The 24,088-nt window shown below is 34.5% G+C and overlaps 1 long non-coding RNA gene across 1 annotated transcript in view; it reads right to left on the reverse strand.

Moving 5' to 3' along the window:
• Positions 1-979: 979 nt before the first annotated feature.
• LOC149805637 (uncharacterized) overlaps positions 980-24,088 on the reverse strand; it is a 57,230-nt gene continuing 34,121 nt past the window's right edge. The window contains exon 3 of the long non-coding RNA XR_016414955.1: positions 980-1,629. This is a non-coding gene — a long non-coding RNA (uncharacterized LOC149805637). The remainder of the gene's footprint in view (positions 1,630-24,088) is intronic.

Consider the following 24,088-nt stretch of genomic DNA (forward strand, 5'->3'; position numbering starts at 1 on the left):
ACCATAAAAGGTTTTTATTCCGAGTCGGGGGAAAGAACACCTTTAATACGGCGTAGGAACATTTGTCTCGATCTGAAGGTCTCGACATATTCCTACGCATTATCAAATCGTTTTTTCCCCCGCCCACACGTACCAGAACCCATGTTATTTTGCCGATGTACCAGCTTCATCCAGCAGAAAACAAATGATGGGAATATGTCCCTTGTGCGCCCCTGTAGTCTTTATAATAAACGGATTAGGCTTACGTAATTTGATTATAATCAGATCTCCACTGTCCTGGGTTGGATATAGGACAGTACAGTTCTAACCTCAATTAGACTGAGGCTTACGTGTTCACACACTCAGACATATTGTTCTATGAGCATGTATTCATGCACAAACAATAAACTGTAGGAAAGTACAAAATTTTAAGACAGACAGACAGACAGTGGTGATGGTTAGTACAAGCAGTCATACGTTTGCATACGAAGTATGGGGGTTGGTGAATGTAAAAGAAACTAGGAAAATATTGGAATATTTCATACGATCTGCCCACCACTCACTATAAACCTTGACCTCACACATAACTATATATTTATCCAGATGGTACAAATATATATTTATGTGTGACGTTGACTCCGAGGCCCATTTCTACCCTCAGAGATTGACCCGCGGGATAATGTCTACGGGGCCTGAAAAGACAAATGCACATACCCAACTGATATTTGGCCCACGAGCAGTATTTACTCTCAAGAACCCGTTGAAGAGACAAGTTCAAAGTGGAGCCCAAACATGAGAAAGAACTGCTGTATACGATTTATAAATACAGAATTCTAGTTATAAATATCCTACTAAAAACACAGAAAGTATATCAAATGTATACCTTTTGAAAGTAAAGGCTTTGTGGAATGTATAGTAATAAATAAATATACATCAAACAGATTGCACAGATAAGAAATGTATGATAGCATCCCATTTTGTGTAAATTGTATACTTCGATTTCTTTCTCGGTTTCTTTCGCCTCCACATAGAAGTATTCAGTGCCAAAGTTTGTGCTGAATAGAATGTTATGCTGATTGCATACGATCCAGATATAAATATATGTAAGATTATATTTGTGAGTAAAAATTTTATTGCTAAAGAATTACTAAATATGACGTGAGAAGCTCTGAATGTTGACTTCTGCATTCGACGCATTTTAAGTCAGTGACTTTTGAATCCCGAGCGAGTCATTTATCAGGGGGCATGGGCTTGCAATCCTCTATGTTTTACGATTTGCATTTACAGGTTAAAGGTTCTATTAATATAGTAAATTTACATTATATGTTAATGCTTACTTATGAAGCTCAAAATTTACACTCGTCTACCAATAAAAATGATACTGTCATATGTGATTCGTATTGCTAATTGTATTTAAACACGATCTTGCCGAACAATATCAATATTGTTCTCTGCTGTAAACGGAATGTAAATACAGGATCTGACAGCAGTTCTCGGTTGTAATATCAGTTTTAAAACTCTCAGAACTCCTCCCACTCCAATTTTTTCTCCGTCGATACAAAGCTGGTCAACTGTCGGGTCATTTACTAGCTGCCTTCTCTGACCACAAGGAATCTCCCATTTGGACATCTTTCACCATGGTAGTGGCCCCTAGGCAAAATAAAAATGAGGATGTAAAGTTCAGGTGGTAAAACATAATTACATTATTTAGATTTGGACTGTAGATTATACGAACGTCGTGAAGAAGAGGGACTAAACGTTAATTGAAACTTGATGGACTGGTACCCCGCAGTTTTAGTCAGAAGCTAACCTTAATTGCTCCTTAAAAGTCACTTGAGGACAGTCTACCAGTGAGATGGTACAAATTGGTGCGCTAGAGTTGTAAGAGGTTATCGTTAATTACTTCCATGTCAAATAGGGACATCCTACAGGTGCACGTCTTGAAAAATGATGACTTTTTGAGAAGTACAGGTGTCATATACAGTTTGAAAGATGGGTAGGGGTGATACATGAGCTTTATTTGGCGATGCATATTATGTAGGTGCCACTTTTTTCAATAGAATCCCAATTAGTGTTATGAAGACCCGATTATTCAGATTCAGTACATTTTCATTTTTCCGTAATAAGACTTAAATTTTCAGGTTAAACTATTTAATATAGTGTCATATCTCACTTTTATATACGAATATATCTTAGATGTCGGAAACCTTTACACTTAGACAAAGTACCATGGATTATCCTTAAATTAAGTATACGTAAAGTGAATCTTTCATTTTAAACTGACTTATCTTACTTCGTTGCTGTTATAAAATTGTATTGCTACCGGACCACAAATACATACATACATACATACATACATACATACATAATACATACATACATACATACGTGCCAGTGTGTGTGTGTGTGTTTGGCAAAACTGAGGCATCTGCCTCAAGTTTCCGGTATTGTTTTAACGGCCACAGTTTTAAAATGTTTAGGTATCAATCGAACAGAAAATCATGTATAATTATTTTACTGAAAGTCTTGTGCGAATATACTGACAAGCGACAATTGATACGGTGCTAAAATACAACGGCTGGAACACGGTCTTGCAGTTGACATCGATTGACGGGTGTTTGAACGATGTAATTCTTAAAAACAATTTGGTTTGTCGATTGAATACAGATTTTAATTGGATGAAATATATTGAGGATATAGCCAAAATAGGAAATACAAATTTGTCAATGTTCAAAACATTGACGCTTAAGCTTTCCAAACCAACCCTTTCAATAATTGTATCAAATTTAAATTGGACCTTTATTGGAATATGCCAGCTTAGTTTGAGACAGTCCTAGTGATGAAAATTCGATTAAAATAGAAAGAGTACAGTTTGAATATGTCTGAATTGTCATTGGTTTACCATGTTATGCAATTAAAAAATGATCATAATTAAAGAGAAAATGGATCGTGTTGTCTTGAATAAAAAGAGAAACACAAATGACTAGCAAATTTCTATATGATTATCAACTGTGATGCCCCACTATCTAGAAATGTACTCTGGTTGAATATCTCCACTAATTTACGTGAAGATCTGACTTCGATCGCTTAGTGGTCATGTTCTGTTGACCTATGTTACTACCATAATCACTAATTTTATCCGCCAATGACCCCTAACCGGCCGCTGTCAGATCTCACGTAGGGTAGGACAGTAGAGATATAATTATGATCAGGTCGCAAGAATTTATTCCCTTCAATTAAGCACGATAAACCAATATCCATGCATGCTAGATTTGTCATTGTTTCAGTCTCATGCACGTATGCTACTTATATGAAATAATTTATACCATCCAGTATAAACTTGCGGAATAATCTTTCAAAAGATATACATCAGATTACCTCGCTAGGTTGGTTCAAATGATCTCTGCTTCCAAAGTCTACCAGCTTTGTTATAACTTTTCTGATGACGATCTAAAATTACTGGGTTTACTCGCAAAGCTGAGGAATAATTGCAGCTCCCTAAGGTAGCATTTCTACAAAGAGGGTTCTGCGTATGTTGAGAATACGAAATCATTGAACATTTTTCTTTTCGTATTGCATGTGTTTTAATCAAAGACGCATGCTATTACTTGAACTAGACCAACTGACTTCAAATGTGGAATTATCATTAAGTGAAAATCCCAGACTAACGAAAGTTAAATTCCAATTATGTCGTTGTTTTGGTGTTTAACGCCATTTCTCTGCGCAAGATAGGTTATACATGGCGACCAGCATAACTGGTGGAGGAAGAATCCGGGAAAACCCAGGTAAGAAAGAACCATCGACTCACGGGTAGCTATTGGCAGCTTTCTCACATACCCATATTGACCGAGTCTGAAACTCGAACGCACGCGGACAGAGGTGAGAAAGCGGTGATCGTTAAAGGCGAGCGCTTTGACCACTTGGGCACCCAAAATCCAATTATAGGTTTGTCAGTATAAAAATATATGAAAACTATTAAAACACTTCGATCGTAACAATGCTTGAATCTTTTCCTGTTTCTATGACTTGCAACTATCTTCTGTTTTTTTAAATTTATAATTCTCACTCATTTCCTCTGTGAATATCTTCATTTTAGTATTTATTTATGATATTTCATTTTGTACATATGCCATTCGTGTTTAGCATTTTGTGCTTGAAAGTACTATTTGTTCAGGAAAGGTGATAATAACATGTTAGAACGTTGTAGCCGATCCTGAGTAGTTTGTTTTTAAAAAATATGTTCAAACCAAAAGATGGAACTGTTACTGACTATACCCACGATCAGCACGAGAGGTGGAAACGTTTAACTCTCGTCATGTAGATTAAAGATAAATTATTGCGAAAACCTTTTTTTTTTCTTTTTTTTTTTATAAATATTATATATGTTGATTGAAAAAATTCTCTGACTTCTACCATTAAAAGCAACGAAGAGTTAGGTTACCCAAAATTATCAACTGCATTACCTCCCTTGAAAAATGCTCTGCTTGCATTAAGTGAAGCAATCCAAGAACGAGCTAACCAGCAATTAATGTAAGGGAACATCTTACGTCTCCGTATTCTTCATGAAACCTTTGCTATTTAGATTTATGCTGGATAAGAAAACAGCAAATATCAAGTACATTATGTTAAAAGATAAGGTATTACTTTTAAAGGAGACCGGGCTCCCCAAATACCATTTCAAAGAACTACGGTTCATTATGAAGACTTACTGTCAAAATATTGTATTAAAATAGGAATTGTTTTCTCAGTGAGTCGTATATAATATAAAAGTTGGAAAATGGCGCAGAGATTGCGCTTTTATATTTGATTGTACACAATATTCCTAACTCTATACAGCAATCCACTTTTGTTTTAGGTCTATCGATGTTCGTAATCACCGTGTGTACAGCATTAGACATTTAAATTTCTTAAAGTTCCACAGGACCATTGCTCATTTCATAATCCGTTTCTGATTCTCTTCGCTATGATTCATGTATTTTCGGGTTATGTGTTCTAGCAGTAAGTCACTTCTGCTTACAAATATCAAGGGCAGGTAATATCTATCAAATATGGGCTTTCAGGTATAGACCACTTCTGCACACAAATATCAAGGGCAGGTAATATCTATCAAATATAGGCTTTCAGGTATAGAAGATTAATAACAAACTTAACTAGAACCTCAAGGTCCTCTTTCCAACCCCACCCCTATTTCGATGAAACGAGATCATTAACGTAAGTTTCATTGTTTCTATTAAATATCACTCATCGATTAATGGTCCTCTACGAACGATACCTGCAAACACTGCGAACAAATCCCTATCCCCAGCCAGTGTCTATGTACTTTGATTGCATAATACACTCTTTGTTTGGAACATATATATATACATATATATATATATATATATATATATATATATATATATATATATATATATATATATATATATATATATATATATATATATATATATATATATATATATATATATATATATATATATATATATATATATATATATATGTGTGTGTGTGTGTGTGTGTGTGTGTGTGTGTGTGTATTGAACATTTCTTATACATATTGTTAATTTGCTTGTTTTAGAATTGATTTGTAAGGTCTGATGTTTTTTTATCTTAATTTTAATTAAATGATTTTGTTTTAAATTTGAAAATATCTCGGAAAGTGCGCCAGATAACCTTAACCAATAAAAACAAAACTAAAAACTAGGAAAATGTTGCAATACAGCCGTGCGGTAGGAAAAAAAAGTAGAAGACACAGTTGCAAATTTTTCCGTATATAAATGTGCTTGGTGTGTACAAAAAAGTCAATTATAGTCTTGCAAAGCATCATGTGTACTTGCTAATGAAGAATAAATATTTTAAAATATTTCGTTAAAACCGAGTTAACCAATAAGTATCTTCACTTGATCGGTTGTTGCTTTTAAACGCAGTTTTATGGCTTTTCTAAAAGAATATAATCAACGATAAGTTGTAAGCCTTAAAGGAGTTTATTTTTAAAAAATTAAATTTTTGCTTAAATCAGTCAAAATTATTCGCTTTTTCTAGCTAGTTTATGACTGAGTTCCACAAATAAGCAACAATATAAAAGAATTAAAAACTTTGAAATAAAGACGTATTTAGAAAGTAGATGACTGTCAATACAACCGAAGACTTTCTGTATGAAAGGCATGATCAAACATATCTACACTTCCAGCTTAGCCCTCAGTGTCGCTAGTTTCCGGGTAAAGACTATTCCTGTTTACGAATCCGCCCCGGCGCTTTTCCCATAGAATGGTTTTATGATTGAGACAATGGCGTCCAACCGTCTATAGACAGTTCCTGTAAGCTGTCAAATGATCAGAGAAAATACCGGGATTTGGGCTTGAATGCGTGTGGAAAAGATGTTTGATGCACTCCGTGCGTCCGGGTGGGATTAAATTCATGAGATATCAGCAGCAATCTCGAAGATATGGGCACGACGATATTCCATCTGGGCCAAATAATAGCAAGGTTTACATCATTCATCAAGCATAGTTGCTCGGGAATCAGAAGTAAGATCACATTTGGGAAACCACACGGAGCCTCCTCCTGACCACATAGTTTTACTCTAAAATCATCAATGACACTATTATTACCAATTACAGTACAAAAGAAGAATGGGACCCTGGTGTCCGAGCGGTTTAAAGCGCTCGCCTTTATCGATCACTGCCATCTCACCTCTGTCCGCGTGGGTTAGAGTCTCGGGTTTGGTCTATGCAGGCATGATAGAAAGTTGCCAGTAGCATCCTGTACCGCGGTTTCTTCTTCCACCTGTTATACTGGCCACCATGTATAGTATATTTTGAGCTGAGAAATGGCGTTAAACCCAGAACAACAACAACAAAAGCGCAAACTATAATGCTGCTGGTGAACTTATTGATTCAAATGCAGTATATCAATACGTTTACGTCTGGAATATTTTAGTTCGTTACAGATGAAATACGTCAAGGCTGCCCGTCATAAACATGACCATTTCTAGCTTTTTGTTCTGAGCGATCATTCATTTCCCATACTGCTATTAAATAAAATATATTTTATTAGTAAGAACAATTTTACTTTCGATTAGAAGAAAAAAATAAAAATTTAAAGACTGATACTTTCTTTTCATGATGTTTTTATGAAGATTATTTGTCAAATAATACAGATTTTCATATGTTTTCTCGATCAAATACCGTCTACAATTTTTGTAGGATACCAGATTTTGGTTGACCACGTGGTCGCTTCAAACCAAGATTTTAAAGACCCCATTCAAACTTTTTCTCTTGTAGGAAAATAAAAAACGGAAGCAAAGGAACCGATTTGCCAGTTAAAGAATCTAAGTACGATTGTTAATGTAATTCTTCACAAGACCATGCAAATGCCTAAGAAAATAAATAAAATGTACTGTATATACTGAACTCATTGAAAAATTACAAGTTTATATTTAACGAATAGTGCATGATATTCCATGCGTTTTGCGATTTAGTTACATCCCTTTAAATCTTACTGCACAATTTTTTGTCTTATTTGAATTAATGCAACTAAAACATGTTTACCACGTTAAGATAAATACAATATCAGATTTGAACTCTCAATTTATATGTTGATTTTGTCACCATATTAGGTAAAGAGATGTAAATTTTTTTTTTGCGCGATGTATATTTGCAGCGATATAGTATTCATCAACCCCACAGCGATTTTAAAAACTGAAAGCATCAGTTAGCTACAACATACACACCTAGTCAATTTATTGACCAATTTATAATGCTTCACCTAATCGTCGCCGGTGGTGTTGGTGTCTGTAACACTGTCATCTTGTTCAAGTTTTAAACCAAATTTACTAACACGGTCGCCATATTTATGTGTGTGGGTCTAAAAAAAATTAGATAAAAATGGTGATGTACTTCGGCTTCTTTGAAAAACTCTAAATTAATTCTGCACATTTCCGTAATTTTGGGAGTTACTTCCCTTTGAACACGCGCGCGCGCGCGCGCGCGTGTGTGTGTGTGTGTGTGTGTGTGTGTCTGTGTGTATAAGAGTTACATCTTTTATTTTGTTTAATTATTTTTGAAAATTAAAACTAGGCATTACAAATATTGAATGCGGCACAGTTTTTACTAAATATGGAACACGGAAAGTACAGTAAGCAGTCTGTCTGATTGTTTCCATCCACAAGACACCAATGCTACGGGACACATAGCGACAGTCTGGTTAGAAATTATAAATGGATGAACCAAATGACGTTTTGTGCACTTTTCATATCCTTGTTGTTTTTCGTTTGTTTTGTTTTAATCGCTTGGTGGGTACAAATTTCCAGGAATGTGGATCAGTACTATAATAGTTCCTTGAAATGTATTAGCAGACTTATTTCTATAAAGAAACCCTTTAAACCGGCGAGGTAGAATTTTAAACTTTGCCATCTTCCTGGAAGGTTCAGTTTTGGTACTTCCTGTGTAAATTTCAGCAGCGCAAGATTTTACTTCACTTTTAAAATTAATTTAAGTGAAATGTAATTATTTATGAGAAATTTGAAAATTTAATCCTGAAAGTTTTTATTTATATTGTTCGTACGCGCGCGCTCAGTTTCTCAGGAAAATCGGACGATAATATACGAAGTTTTAAAACTATAATTTTCTCGAGATTTATTGCACAGGATGGCGAGGAAGATTGTTAGGGATGTTATTATCAGCCACATAATAACATCGCTACGGTGCATTATCTCGGAGATGAGTTTTGATGGGTTTAATCCCGGAATTTGTATCAAAAAGCACTCAGATACATTCATAAGGACACAAGAACTGGACATCTGCATAGCTACCTGAAATTGTGTTAATGGATATTTTATCCCAGTGTGACAGAAAAATACCTCCACCGGAAATTGCTCCCTTTACTAGAACGAAGGATGGAGTAAAACCAGGGTAGAATGTAGGCCTCGTAACTGTATAACAAGATCTTCGTGCTCTGCTTTGGATTTCCTTAGAGATGTCTAAGAGGGTTATTTTGTTAAGATACGCAAATATCACATATCAATCAAAGTCAAAAGACAAGACGGTAGCATCGTCTATCACTGTCGTCTGCTTTTCCATTATTGTCGTCTGCTACTCAAGTGCAGGTGCTTTAATGGTAAAAACATCAATAAACTCTATAGATCTCAAGCTCTCAACGGATATTTTTAGATTTCTCAAATTACAGCTCCATTAAGTAGTATGTTCTGTTGAATGAAGACCATCCTATCATAAATTATGTGTATTGATGACATACTAAATAATGTTAAATCCGACCTTGCTCTAAAATACAAAACCATGTACAAAACGTATGTGCTGTATAGTAGCTTCTTTTATTAAAAAATAGTACAATTTGAAATCTCATCCCACCTCGAGTACAATTAACCAACCTAAGAACATTTCATCTGCGTCCACAAGAACGATACTGTTTGGTTTCAGATCACTTGCTCGTTCTTCTGATTACTCATAACAAACTACACAGTTACGGATTTACCAGCGCATTATGCGACGACAGCCCTGGGTCTGCACAACTTGCAGTTCGACTCGTTTTATAAGCGAGTGCAACGGTAGTTATGAAGCATACCACTCTCAACTCATTCTTTCAAGCGAGAGACTGGACTACATCAAATGGACCACCACTTTTAAGTTTCCAAGAACTGGTTATTTGTGAGATAAATTTTGTCTATACTCGTATTTTATTTTTTTTAATTTTTTTTCTTCTTAAAATAAACAATTTTACAGCACAATAACAAGTTTTCTGCATTTATATCTGTCAATTTGTTGGTATTATAGTGATTTTAGACTCTCTTGTATTTATGTTATAATTGTTAAATGAATAAAAAATAAAGGTCCAATAAACTGCAGTTAAAATAAAAGCTTAGATCTTGAAACAAAAGTAAAAATGTTCTTGTTCTGTCGTTAGACGGAAGTTAATGATTTTGTAAATCGACTCGATCCTCTGTAAACGCTTCCCCACCTTTGTTTCAGACTAAAATCACTTTTCCTCCTGATAACACCGTTTCGGATACAAAAATCAATCAACAGCAAGCCAGGTGCCATGGAACGAACTCTAATCCTTCCTCAAATTAATAAATTGGATTGATTTTATCTTAGAGTGATCACTTATTGCATAAATGTTGATTTATCATAAAAAGTAATTGGGCAATAACGGCTGACTATTAAGCCGCGCGGTTTTCCATTGATTCTAAATTGCATGAGGAAAATTGAAAGTTAAATCTTTTAGCCTAACACAGAACAATATGAAGGGTTGTTGGTTGCTATGGTATGGGACTCTTAGATATTATCGAACTCATTTGCGTCGAAGGATATGATAAAATGGAAATTGAAAACCATGGTTTTAGTATCAGAAAAGTGGATCGTTACAATTAAAAGCACGGACTTGAACATTTCTATGACAAAACAGACACCAATTAATAATCTTCAGCTGAAAAAGATGATTTTTCGTGAGCATTAATTTGTTAGACTCATAAAACACCGGGAACATTATTACACTAGAACATACATATAACCAACCCAAGATTGTACTGAAAATAAAACAATCACAGCGATCATTGATTAGTTCTGACCTTCATTGCTTATATAAAAGAAAACCAGGACTTGCTACTAGCTGATGAGGGCAACGAGAAAGGCAATAATTCACAATTTCGACGACATGCCAACAGCTAGAAGAAGCTAGAAGAAGGATGAGAAGAAGAATGAGTATGCTATACTTTCTACCATCCATACAACACAGTATCTATTAGCATGACATGTTTTCTTTCTTCTACGAACAGCTTCCGTAACATCCATGTTCCCTTATTTTCTACCTGCCTTCGGTACGACCGTGATTAATTTACCTACAACTTACCTGTTCTGAACAGGTAAGAGAGGAAAGTATGCGAAGTAACCAACAGCTAGTTTACGATTATGTATCTACTATCATGTTTTTTGTATATCTCTTTTTAAGTGGACGACGATGGCAACGATGACGATAATGACAGTATGGTAGTTATGCAATACACGGTGTTGATAGTGTAAGTAATTGCCGAGATTGTGCTGTTGGTGGTGATTATGATGAGGATCAGGAGGAGAAGGATAATACCGACGAGGACGTCGCTTTTGTCACACCTATTTAATTCTGAGCTCACTATTGATGAATACCACTTTCTGAAAGATTTACTTGCTTCATGTTGTTTTACTGATGGTTTTGAGGTAACGGTACCTTGATTCCACCAAACAGTAATTTGATGTTTATCAACCCGTAATAAATAGCGATAATTGATGTATCTTGCTTCCTAAACAGAGGCCGTTACGCGCTTCATTGTATCTCCACATTTAATGGTGCGTGCTTGTAATTTGATACCCATCATGCACTGCGCCTATGACTCTCCCGTCGCGAGATGGTTTTGTTGATCTGTCAGTCATTTCACAGGCCAAATTGCACGTGCAGACATCACCCTACCATTACCATATAGGATTAAAGATAGCGGTAAATTGTCAATAAAACTACTCGGTTAATATGGACTATTCATTTTCAAATTCTGCTGAGAGAAAAGTAAAATCGATTGTATAATTAGGAGACAATTCGGAAGAACACAGGTGTGCATCAATCGAAATTAGAATTTGAAGATAACGTAGTAAATTGATATCGTTTTGCCCTGTCTGATAATTAATCGCACTTTTAACAGTTCATGATTCTCCATTTTAGCACAACACTCACCTTTTCTGACGCGGAGATAAATTCGTAAAGCACAACCTAGTAGCCACAGCCTTTATATCTAGTGTTTGAATACTGATGCAAACCAAATGACATAAACTAGTTGTTGAATAGAGTCTATATTTTCCAACATATTTTTGTGACGGACGAATACAGAAATGTAAATGGATAGGTAAGATAACTTCCCACTGATAAAAGTTTACATTTTCCTTTTCTTACACAAAATACATCAGGTATAGAATTTAAGCCTGCAAAAGTACGTATGCCCGTCACTGATATATTTGAGATATAATATGCATTAGTGTCTGCAGACTGCATTTTTTAATGGTTTAAACATTGCATTTCGTATATCGCTTTTTTTAACACAATGTATACGCTGGTTGTTAATTATGATCAAATAAAAGTAAAAGAAATTACTCCAATGAATGAAGTATTTTGTTGCATTAATCAAAATTAAAAACACCGATTTTATTTTGCACGAGTGTTAGTGATACATTTTTCTGAATCATATTCGTCATCATCATCCATCCCCTTCCCTCTTTTTTACCTCATTCTTTCGATAAAGTTAAACACGTTTTTGTTGATCCATCGGCTGATTGATTGATTAATTGGTTGATTTATCATAAAGCATGAACACGAGCATCAACATTCCAAACGCCTACGTTGCATACCAGGAAGAGCGTAAATTGTCGCAACAGGAAGACACGAGTATGCAGGCGATTCACGGAAATTGACGTTCATACGTATACAATCATATTCTGGTGCAAGAGAAGAGATTTCGGAATTTTACTGGACTTTGATCAAGAAACATGTCACTAGCATGCTGTCATTTTATTTTCCTGTTACAAGCTTAACTGGAATAAAGAAAGTAAATATCAACATATGTTAGAGACTTTGTTTCGGTTTCTGTAGATTATTGTAAGCTCAACAGCATCTGTTCCTTCTCCGTGTCTCTCTCTCTCTCTCTCTGTCTCCCCGTCTCTCTCATGAATGGATTGACAGGCTGAATGATTTAATAATAACTGACATTTCATGAAAAGGCACTGTTCACTAACTGTCTGGGAAGGAGCCTGCAAGAAAGATAAGCTGCAAGGGGAGGAGTACGTTGAATTTGAACTCCTTTGACTGGGGGATATAGGGTGTGTCATTGCTAATCTAATTTACAGCACGTTGACACAATTGATTCATGATTCCACTTTTCTACAAATCTCAGTGACGTGTTTAATAATCAACATTACAATTTTTTTAAATATAGAGCAAATATTGTATGACATCATAAATTTGATAAATCTATGTATTCAAACACTACTTGATAAGTGCTGAGTTAGTTCTTCTCAGGGCCTTAGTCACTAGTTGTGAGTAAACTGGGTATAAAAATGACATTCAATAATGGTCAAACAATTAAAACAAATAATTATTCGTAAGGAAGATGCTGATTAATATGACACATGTGAAAGTTGCAAGCTATATTAGTAACATATTGACTTTGAATTGTTGACTCAGGCCAATACTATTTCATGGTCATATTATTTGTATATACAATTCGGGTTTCTTTGAGAAAATTTCCACCAAAGAGCGAGCCTCTCATTTGTACCGGTGTTCATGATAATTCAGGTTTGACAATGTAAATATAATTATATAATGTCAGTAACTTACATCTATCGGTAATTTCCGCTAAATTGGAGTTGGGGTGGCAAAAAAAACTTGTAAAGGACTTATGAGGCAGAGATGAGGGAATTTCATTGCCGGGGGGGGGGGCAGTAATTGTATTTATTTGAGATCATTTTAACAACTTGAACGACTTATCCGGTAGCCTAGTGGTTAGAGCGTCCGCCTCGGATGCGGGAGGTCTTGGGATCGATCCCCGGCCGAGTCATACCAAAGACTTACAGAAATGGTACTAACAGCCGCCTTGCTTAACGCTCAGCATTAAGAGGTTGTTGTTAGGACTGGTCGGCCTGGTGTCAGGATAATGTGACTGGGTGGGGCATCGTGCTACACGTCTGCAGCATGATGCCCCAGTGCTAGACATCACCATAAACTGCCACACTGCATACATCGTAGAGCGATATGACTGATTTTTTATATATAAAGCTACGTTAAAAATCCAAATCACACACACACACGCGAACGCACATACACACAACTTGAACGCCTTTCCCCCACATCTCCTTCACCCAGATAATTAAATCTCCAAACAAAAGGTGTATAGATTGATAGAAAAGATGTTCAGACTGTTAGACTGGGTGGCTGAATGTGTGTGTGTGTGTGTGTGTGTGTGTGTGAGAGAGAGAGAGAGAGAGAGAGAGAGAGAGAGAGAGAGAGATGGACAGACAGACAGAGGGATGGAGGGAGAGGAGAGTACAGAGAGAAACACGACTCTTATTTATTAATTCAAGTTTGTAGCTTGCATATTTGGAAGAGAATGTGGTTACGTTTATTATATCATTATGACTGCACACTTCTGGAACAGTGACCAATTTAATGGGTTTGACTCAATCGTTAACATATTGCAGTTATACGAGTGTGTTAATATTCAGGTTTTTTTGTGTACATACTGAGGTATAGTAAACTGGAAGTCGATTTCTTTTGTTTTAAATCGTTGAGGAATCTAGGTTAACGGGTGTACGTATCTGAAGCACAGTCAATTAAGTTCAGTTAACCAACCATAGTAAAATCAAATATTTATCAATAATAACGTCACATATCTTCAAAGCGAGCGTCAAAGTTTGTCTCATCCATCTCCATGAAGAGTCCGTATCTGATTAAAAGTTAAAGTGCCCGGATTTATAATATTGGTTAAACATTTAAGGCGCTAACAGGAGTGGATGTATTATTAATACCCATATTGTAATATCTGTGATAAGTATACATTTTGACTCATTCGTTTGCAAACGTATATTAAGTAGATTAGTTTGTCATCATCAATATCGATAATTAGTTTTCACTAATACGCGATATGTTAAACGCTAATACCAGGCCCCAGGTGGCCGTGTAGTAAATGGCTCTCGCCTTTACAGATCACGCACACATCTCAACCCTGTCCGTGCGAGTTATAGTCTTTGCTTGACCAGCATAAGTATGTGGGAAAGCTTGCCAACAGCTTCCCGTGGGTAGGTGGATCTTCCCGGGGTCTTTCTTCATCAAATATACTGGCGCCAAACTCCGCAAACTCAAAACCATACCACATTAATACATGTAAGGGAGTGAGAGAAATTCAGTTGTTTTTTTAATTACCCACTTGCTTATGGTTATGCTTTTCACCATTACAAAATAAAATAAGCGGAATATAAACAAAAAGAAACATAAAAAGCATATTGTATGCATATGACCCCACCTCAATGATTGGTCCAAGTGAGACATATGACCTCTCTTCACTGATTGGTCCTAGTGAGACATATGACATCTCTTCATTGATTGGTCCTAGTGAGATGTATGACATCTCTTCATTGATTGGTCCTAGTGAGACATATGACATCTCTTCATTGATTGGTCCTAGTGAGACATATGACATCTCTTCATTGATTGGTCCTAGTGAGACATATGACATCTCTTCATTGATTGGTCCTAGTGAGACATATGATATCTCTTCATTGATTGGTCCTAGTGAGACATATGACATCTCTTCATTGATTGGTCCTAGTGAGACATATGACATCTCTTCACTGCTTGGTCCTAGTGAGACATATACTTTAACGTATATTTCTGTATGTCAGTGCCATAGTCAGCTTCATGCAGTTTTACTTTGTACATGCAATGACTTTCTTCTCGAAGTAACCACGTTGAGCTTTTAAAATAAAATTTTAATCCTATACTAATCCTTTTCATACTCAATTCAGTCCTCTTTTCAAAATAATACCTAATTCTCTATCGAAAATATGTTGTTCTGATCTTTATATTTTTATGCTGCTATTTACCACCAAATACATTATGGCACTCTAAAGGTGAAAGAGCTCTCTTCAGCACACAGAAGGAGGCGCTGTGAGTTGGAACATATATGTGCCCTTTCTTTATTGATTGGTCCAAGTGAGACAGATACTCTAATATTAAATACATTTATCATATACAAAATATTTACTTAAACCTTGTTTAGACTTACTCTAGTACAATTTCAGAAGTTTCAAGGCATTTCATTCATGAAATCGGTTGCTTACGCAAACATTTAGAGATTTTTATTGAGGTAAATCACACAAGACAAATCAAAGTTTCAATATTGACTGTAAGCAGAAGAAGGGCTATCATACCTCGTCACACAAACATTGATATTTATATTAGGGCTGTGAGAATGTGAGACCCAATACTAGCACTTTCATTTTTGTTTCTTCCGACATATTGATACTGGAGAGAATCAAATGCAGTGATATTTATTTTCTATTGGAATTCAACTTTCTATTGGAACTCAATCATGCATTTTCTGACCTTAAAGTTTGCAATGTTTTATGTATGGAATGGAGACAATGTACTTTTGCTCTTAATACCGATTTCCAAAGGATGTACTAATATAAACTAAATACATGACTGAATCCTTTTGTATTTTAAACTATCTCATTTTGTAAACAGTGTTTGTAAAAACAGAAAGAATACGTTACAACTCTTAATTATAAGAACCATGAAATATATTGTTGTCATTTAAACACTGTATGATAATATTAATATCAACATCAATATTAAATATTCATGTTTTATATGCTCATTTTAAAACATACAAATACATATATGTTGAGATAGATGCATAGGAAATGTACAATGTGTAAATAGGGCCGATATATTTAAATGCAAATAACCATTTGTGTTTAAGCAGTCAGCTATGTAAATGCAAATAAGCTATTTGTGTTTAAACGGTCAGCTGTGAAAATGCAAATCAACTGTTTGTGCTTAAACGGTCACCTCTGTAAATGAAAATACACTATTCATATTTAAATGGTCAGTGGTGAAAACGCAAATAACCTATTTGTGCTTAAACGGTCAGCTGTTGATAGTTTGAATGCTCTGAATTAATTGGGTTTTTTTTTGGGGGGGATGGGGGTGGGAGAAAGATTTTAAGAGTCCAGTTGTATGTGAGTTGTGATACATTTGTCACCAAATTTACTTCTGTTTTTTTTAATATTAAATTTAGTGCGAACTCCATTCATCCTTCCTAACTGTCATCTTCGATTTCAACACTCACGCATAATTCATTAAATGACTCTTAATCTTCTTTATAGTTCTTATACTTTTCGAGTTTTTCTGGCAGCATTACCTATTAAATACCATCGAGGTATCTGTACAAAGGTCACGGAAAGTTTTCAACCTGACCTTTCGAAGAAAAGGATGGAAAACTAGACAATTTGCGAATATCTCGTGAAAGCTTGAGCCTACGGCTAGATATTCTAAGACACTGTTGACCGTCTGATTAGTACAAACGGTAAGACACTTGAGCTCTCCATGGAACAATACATTTGTTACCACGCACCCCCACCCCCATCTGACCTATGAAATTCCTTGAATATTTTTGTCGACACTTATATCCTGTATAAATCTAACTACATGTGAACACCGTGAGAATAGTTCTTTGTCTTTGCTTCTTTGCTGTAGTCCTAACATAGATAAGGAACTTGTCTGATAACGTTCATAGTTAACGTTTCAGTCTTAGAGTCATTATACAAACCAAACCCCATTTTTGGCCAGAACGATGCAAAAGATTTTTAGACTTCTCTTGGATGAGTCGGACTAAAATATGCCACTAGTAAACGCTTATATTGAAGAACTGTTTTGAAATTAATCCCATAATTCTACTAATAATTTGAAATTTCGCCTTCATTTATGTCTGGGTTAAGCTTTTCAAAGATGCATTAAAGTCGTTTGGAAGTGGCAGATGATTTCAATAGAAATATACTTATATATTCAGAATATAACTTTTCGTTCAGAAAGAGACAAAACATGTATTTTTGTATTTATTTTTGGAGGTATGATAGTATCCAAGACATATTACACAAATAAACAGGACAAAAGGTGACAAAATTAGTCTCAGGTAGTTCAATACTTACTGGTCGAAGTCGGATGATTTGCAACAATTGAAATAATCAGACTTCATGTCTAACCAATGCTTTACACTTCGACTGGATTCAGGTAATCAGTTAGAATAGATAATGTGCTGTGCTTGGAACCTTATATTAATATGACCATGATTTCCATCCTGTTTGAATACATAATGTGCTGTCCTTCCAACCATATATTTATATGTCCGTGATTTCCATCCAGTTTGAATACATGATGTGCTGTCCTTGGAACCATATATTTATATGGTCATGATTTCCATCCAGTTTGAATACATGATGTGCTGTCCTTGGAACCATATATTTATATGGTCATGATTTCCGTCCAGTATGAATACATAATGTGCTGTCCTTCCAACCATATATTTATATGTCCGTGATTTCCATCCAGTTTGAATACATGATGTGCTGTCCTTGGAACCATATATTTATATGGTCATGATTTCCATCCAGTTTGAATACATGATGTGCTGTCCTTGGAGCCATATATTAATATGGCCATGATTTCCATCCAGTTTGAATACATAAAGTGCTGTCCTTGGAAACATATATTTATATGGCCATGATTTCCATCCAGTATGAATACATACTATGCTGTCCTTGTCACTGAATATTTATACGGCCAACATGAAATATTTAGCCACGTCTGAGCAATGATGTTTTCAATTAAATTTAAGCAGTTTAATTTACTATTCGAAGTATCGCACGCTTATTTATAAATAAATATTCGACCAAGAAGGAAATTTGAACACAAATCAATAATACAAGCTAAAGCTACAAATAAATGTAGGTACACATTGCAAGAAACGTTTGAGATTAAAGATATATTAACATAAACTATATCGAAGAGTCCTTTTTTCAAACGCCTTAGAAACATAATTTCCTAAATTTAAAATATCGTTTCTCATGTGTGAATTTAAATTTTGCACATTTACCAGGATATATATATATATATATATATATATATATATATATATATATATATATATATATATATATATATATATATATATATATATATATATATATATATATATATATATATATATATATATATATATATATATATATATATATATATATATATATATATATATATATATATATATATATATATATGTGTGTGTGTGTGTGTGTGTGTGTGTGTGTGTGATGCGAGTGACAATGATATTCAAGGTAATATTTTACATATATAAGTCTTCTTAATTTTCTCCCAATAATGACAAGAAATCAGGTTTCTCTAAATAGTTATACTTTTTAAAACTTTTTTCCTTTAAAAACGTGGCATAACGTTGTATGACAAATTAAGTTTTAAGTCAGGGAAAGACAGGACAAATGGACTGGGACTTTTTTCCCAGTTTCAGGGGCATTACACACCAAATCACACAAAACTGGACTCAGTCCATGAAACTGGGTTGATTTGGCAAATAACGTAACATTTGATTGTAAGTGAATATTGTTCTGTGATTTTCTTGATGACAGTTGTATTTCCTTTAAAGAATTGACTGAAAAAATAAGAAACATTAACTGATACCTATTTCCATAAGCACACATGCATTAACCGATATATGTTTCCATAAGCACACACACATTAACAGATACATATTTCCCTAAGCACATACACATTAACCGATACATATTTCCATAAGTACACACACATTAACCGATACATATATATTTTCATAAGCATACACACAGTAACCGATACATATATATTTCCATAAGCATATACACATTAACTGATACATATATATTTCAATAAGCATACACACATTAACTGATACATATATATTTCCATAAGCACACACACATTAACCGATACATATTTCCATAAGCACACACACATTAACCGATACATTTTTTTCGTAAGTACACACATACACATTAACCAATACATGTTTCATAAACACGCACACATTAAACGATATATATTTCCATAAGCACACACAAAGATAAAACTTGAGTTATCGAAAATGATACTAAAGTAGACGAAGTCAAGTTTACTTTTTAAAGAAATCCGATGCCAAATGTTTCCAGGAAACAGATTAAAATAAAACCCTAGTTACATTAAACAGACAATAATAAAGATCATTTAAAGTCATCGCACATAAACAAAACTGATAAACATCGACGACTAAAAGGCAGCCAGATACATCATCAAGTGGACGATCGTTGAAATTTGCACAATCTTGTGCATGTTTATTATGGTATGCATATTTAATTTATATTTTATACTTCACTTTTCTCCATGTATGTAATCTGCAAGCAAAATGTTTACATATTTAACTTTTGTCCATGTTTGTTAAGTTGCAAACAGTTTATTTACGTAGCAAGAGTTCATGGTCTTTCTTGTTTACAGTTAGACTAGGATTTTCGTTTGGAAATCTTCACATTCTATTATGATGCTGGTAAAAGTGAAAATGTATATAAATAGAGACTTGATAAACAAATAATTAATTCCTGTATACATATGTCTGTCAGATGTAATATTAGAGGGATTATTTATTTTAAATATTCATTGCAATTACTGAAGCGTTCATCGACTTTTATATTAATTAATATGTTACTCGGGATTATTCTGAACTCATTCAAAGACATTCTGGATTGCACCATCGTGTTATAGCAAGACATTCAAGACAATTGAATTTCATTCGGAACATTCATTAGTTTTGGACTTGTGATTGGACGATTGGGAATATTTTGAATTTAATTCGCAATATTCTAAGTACCTGTAGAAAGTTTTGATTGTACGTGTTGGTTTCACTTCTTTCTGTAACATATTTTAAGACCTAGAGTCTTAACAGTGGAACATTAAAAATTTATGATGGTGAGATCAGATCGTAATATGATTCGCCGTACCCTTTCATCGTCATATAATTGACTTATTTATATTTTATTTGGGATGGGGAATACGAGTTGGTCATATCACATTAGGAAGGAAGCAAAAAAGAAAAAGAAAGAAAGACAAAAAAAAAAAAGAAAAAACACCAAAGCAGGACAACAGTTTCAACAAGCCTGCTTGTAATTATATAATGTGTTAAGTTTCATGCCAGGGTAGTGTAGAAATTTATCAAACTATATTACAACAAGGCGAAGTGTTAAAGTCCGGACAAATGCCTCATCTTACAATAGGTGATCTTCTGGAACAATGTCAAGCCAACTTACTGCGTATAAATTTATTGAAAGCTTGGACATGGCCTGTGACCCAACTGACTTAAATGGACACTCATTTGCACAAAGTGACAAGACTTATACAATTTTTTTTTGACAAAAGGTTCTCAATCTGAGTAAGTATATTAGCATGGTTATTATGCTAATTAGGACAACGTGCTTTCCAATGAAATGTCATTTAATCAACACGTCACATGGGAGAGCATACTTTAGCCAGACCAATGAAAACGTTCAGCTGTTTTTGTTTTTAAAAACATATTTCACCAGTTGGATCTGACAAACTGATTTTCTGCCAATCCGAACACCAAGAGAAAAATTCACGAGAAACTAGCTCAGATAGTTACGCTTCGTAGAACTATTAATTATTTTTTATTGCTATCAGGCAATTTTGGCGTAGGGAAATTTGGCGACTTATATCATTAGAGTGTGGCTTTATTCTTGCTTGTTTTTTTGTGCCAATAAACGACAAAATAATGAACAATGCTTGTAAGTATTCTCTGCCTCCTTAACTTGAGTCACAAGAAACTAACAAATTCCCCATCATGAGACTTTTAATTATCACAGCGTTTTATTTTTTATTTGATTTATGCCATATATAAACATTTATATAAGCATACGCGTTTCTTTTCTAAAAAACGTGCTTTTCTCATTTTGTTATTAAAAATAATATTATTTTTAAAAAAAATTATATTAAATATTAATCAAACTTAAAAGAAAATAATTCGGATGGAAGGACATGTATTGTTGAAAGAGACTGAAATATACAAATTCGGACTGATTTAATTTGTAGAGAATTTGTCTGATAAAGGATATCCAATCCTACCATTTCTATTTTTGAAAAATATTTAATGATGAACGTGGAATGATAACATGATAAAACGCCGTCAAGCACGCCGAACGGTACTACAAGACGAAAGTAGCTCCCAAATACGTATAGGATTGACGAACCTACACTGCAGAAAGAAACTGACATATTGGTATGTTTTGACTTCGACTATATTTGGTTTGCCAAAGAGAAAAAACAAATTGATCCCACGTAAGAATATTGATATACGGTCTTGCTTATACCGAACATTTTTCTTTGGCAATACTTTCCAGAGAATTTATTGATATTCTTGAGTTTGCATTTGTATAACATTCAAATTTATTTAAAATTAAAGGGACACGTTAAGCTGGAACTCATCTGAACTCAATTCCTACCCAAAAATAGACCCGTTCTTTATTTTGTCCGCCACCTCGACACAGATGACATGGGTTCGTTTTTTATGTATGTATGATAATACATACAGTAATATAACACTCGTACGATGCTTACAATAATATAACACTCTTGCGATGCTTATGCTGATCACAGGTGTTGACATGAAGTGAATGATCGCACTCATATTTCGTCCCCAGTTATGCTAATGTTTATTTTCACTTGTTCAATATTTTGTGAAACGGCAGATTATCCAGGAAAGAAGCAATAAGTTTGAAACTCAATGTTCTTTGAAAAGAGCAACAACAAAAAAAAAATAATAAAACTTTGAGACAAAGGTGTATCATAAACCAAAAATAAGTCCGAGAGATAAACGAAAGTAAATGTCAGGATGTATTTATAGTGCTGGAAAGAGCAGGCTTAACCAGTATCGAAGCGATGGTCATGAAAGTGCAAATCCGGTGGACGGGTAATGTCACCCGTATGGAGGAGTCTCAAATGCATGGAGCTCTATCTAGTGGACACAGAAAAATTGGTCGCCCGAAGAAAAGATTAAAAGATTCCATCAAGGACAGCCTGAGATGCTGCTCGCTATATGTGACAGACCTCGAGTCCTGCGCCAAGGATAGATCTGGCTGGAGCGCAGCAGTTCGTAATGGGTGCAAAACCTTTGAGGATGCCCGCAGAACGAAAGTCCCCGACGCCAGGGAACGCAAGAAGGCATCGACGTGAAGAACCAACCCATGCCTCCAGTGCACACGCTGTTCCAGGACATAACGCATCTCATATCGGATTCATCAGCCACACGAGGAACCATCAGCGAAAAGCATCGCAGGATTGACTTCATCGAGCTCCGATGGTCAACCGATGATTTATAATGAATTGCCGTAGGTAAATTACTATTTCATAAAAATAAATATTTGGAACCAATTAAATCGGTCCTATTTCATGTGTATCGATCACATCGGACTACGTGACGGTGAATATCTAGCTTCTGAGGTCGATTGGTTCATAGTTTAACAAGATCTATAATTAAAATCATTTAACAAAAGGATCACCTTATTACACTATTGGCATTACTAATTTAAGTTCTAAATTTGAACCTTATTGTCTCTTACGAGTACATTATATTTTCAGTACAACGTAATCAATGCCTTAGATGTACATTTTGATTATTTATAATGAGAGTAACATGACTGATTAAGCATCAGGTATAATGCCCTTGAAATAGGTGTAAAAAGTTTACTGTCTGCCCAGGTAAATTTTTTAGCTTACTCTGATATACATGCAACGTTTGCACTTACATAGAAAATGACATCTGAATGCTTCATTCATAAAATAGAGAGATTTAAAGGACGGAATTGAATATATTGACATGTGGTTCTAATTGAAAAATTTTACACTTTCGGATAAGTATTGAAATCTATAATCAGCAGAAAAACAAAGATAAAGGATTGTTTTTAGTCATTCAATACCTGAACACAAATCCACTCAAGAATGAAACAAGAAATCATACGTTCATAACAATTTAAAGGCTGGCTAAAAAATTATATGACTACAAATGCCAGCCTTCTCAGCAGACGATTAACCTTTCAGAATTTTAAACCATTTATAGGTTGTTGGAATTTATTTTTCACAGGCACACGACGGTCCATTAGCTTAAAATCATGTCATTTTTTTTTAAACATTCCATTTTTGAAATTGTTTTGTACTGGTTTTACATCTTTCGGAAGAAATTTTGTAAATCACCAATGTGTACAATAATCTACAGATTATTACGGTTCTCACGAAAATCTAAAACGTATATATATATATATATATATATATATATATATATATATATATATATATATATATATATATATATATATATCACAATTTAAAACCGATACAATTGCAGCATAAGTTAAAAAACATTAAATTGTCTGACCGTCAGCGTAACCGGGCTCTTTGAAACCACCGTATTAATCTTATATATATATATATATAT

This window comes from Sinohyriopsis cumingii, chromosome 2, assembly GCF_028554795.1.
Source record: "Sinohyriopsis cumingii isolate HCF-2022 chromosome 2, ASM2855479v2, whole genome shotgun sequence".
Taxonomy (NCBI): Eukaryota; Metazoa; Mollusca; class Bivalvia; order Unionida; family Unionidae; genus Sinohyriopsis; species Sinohyriopsis cumingii.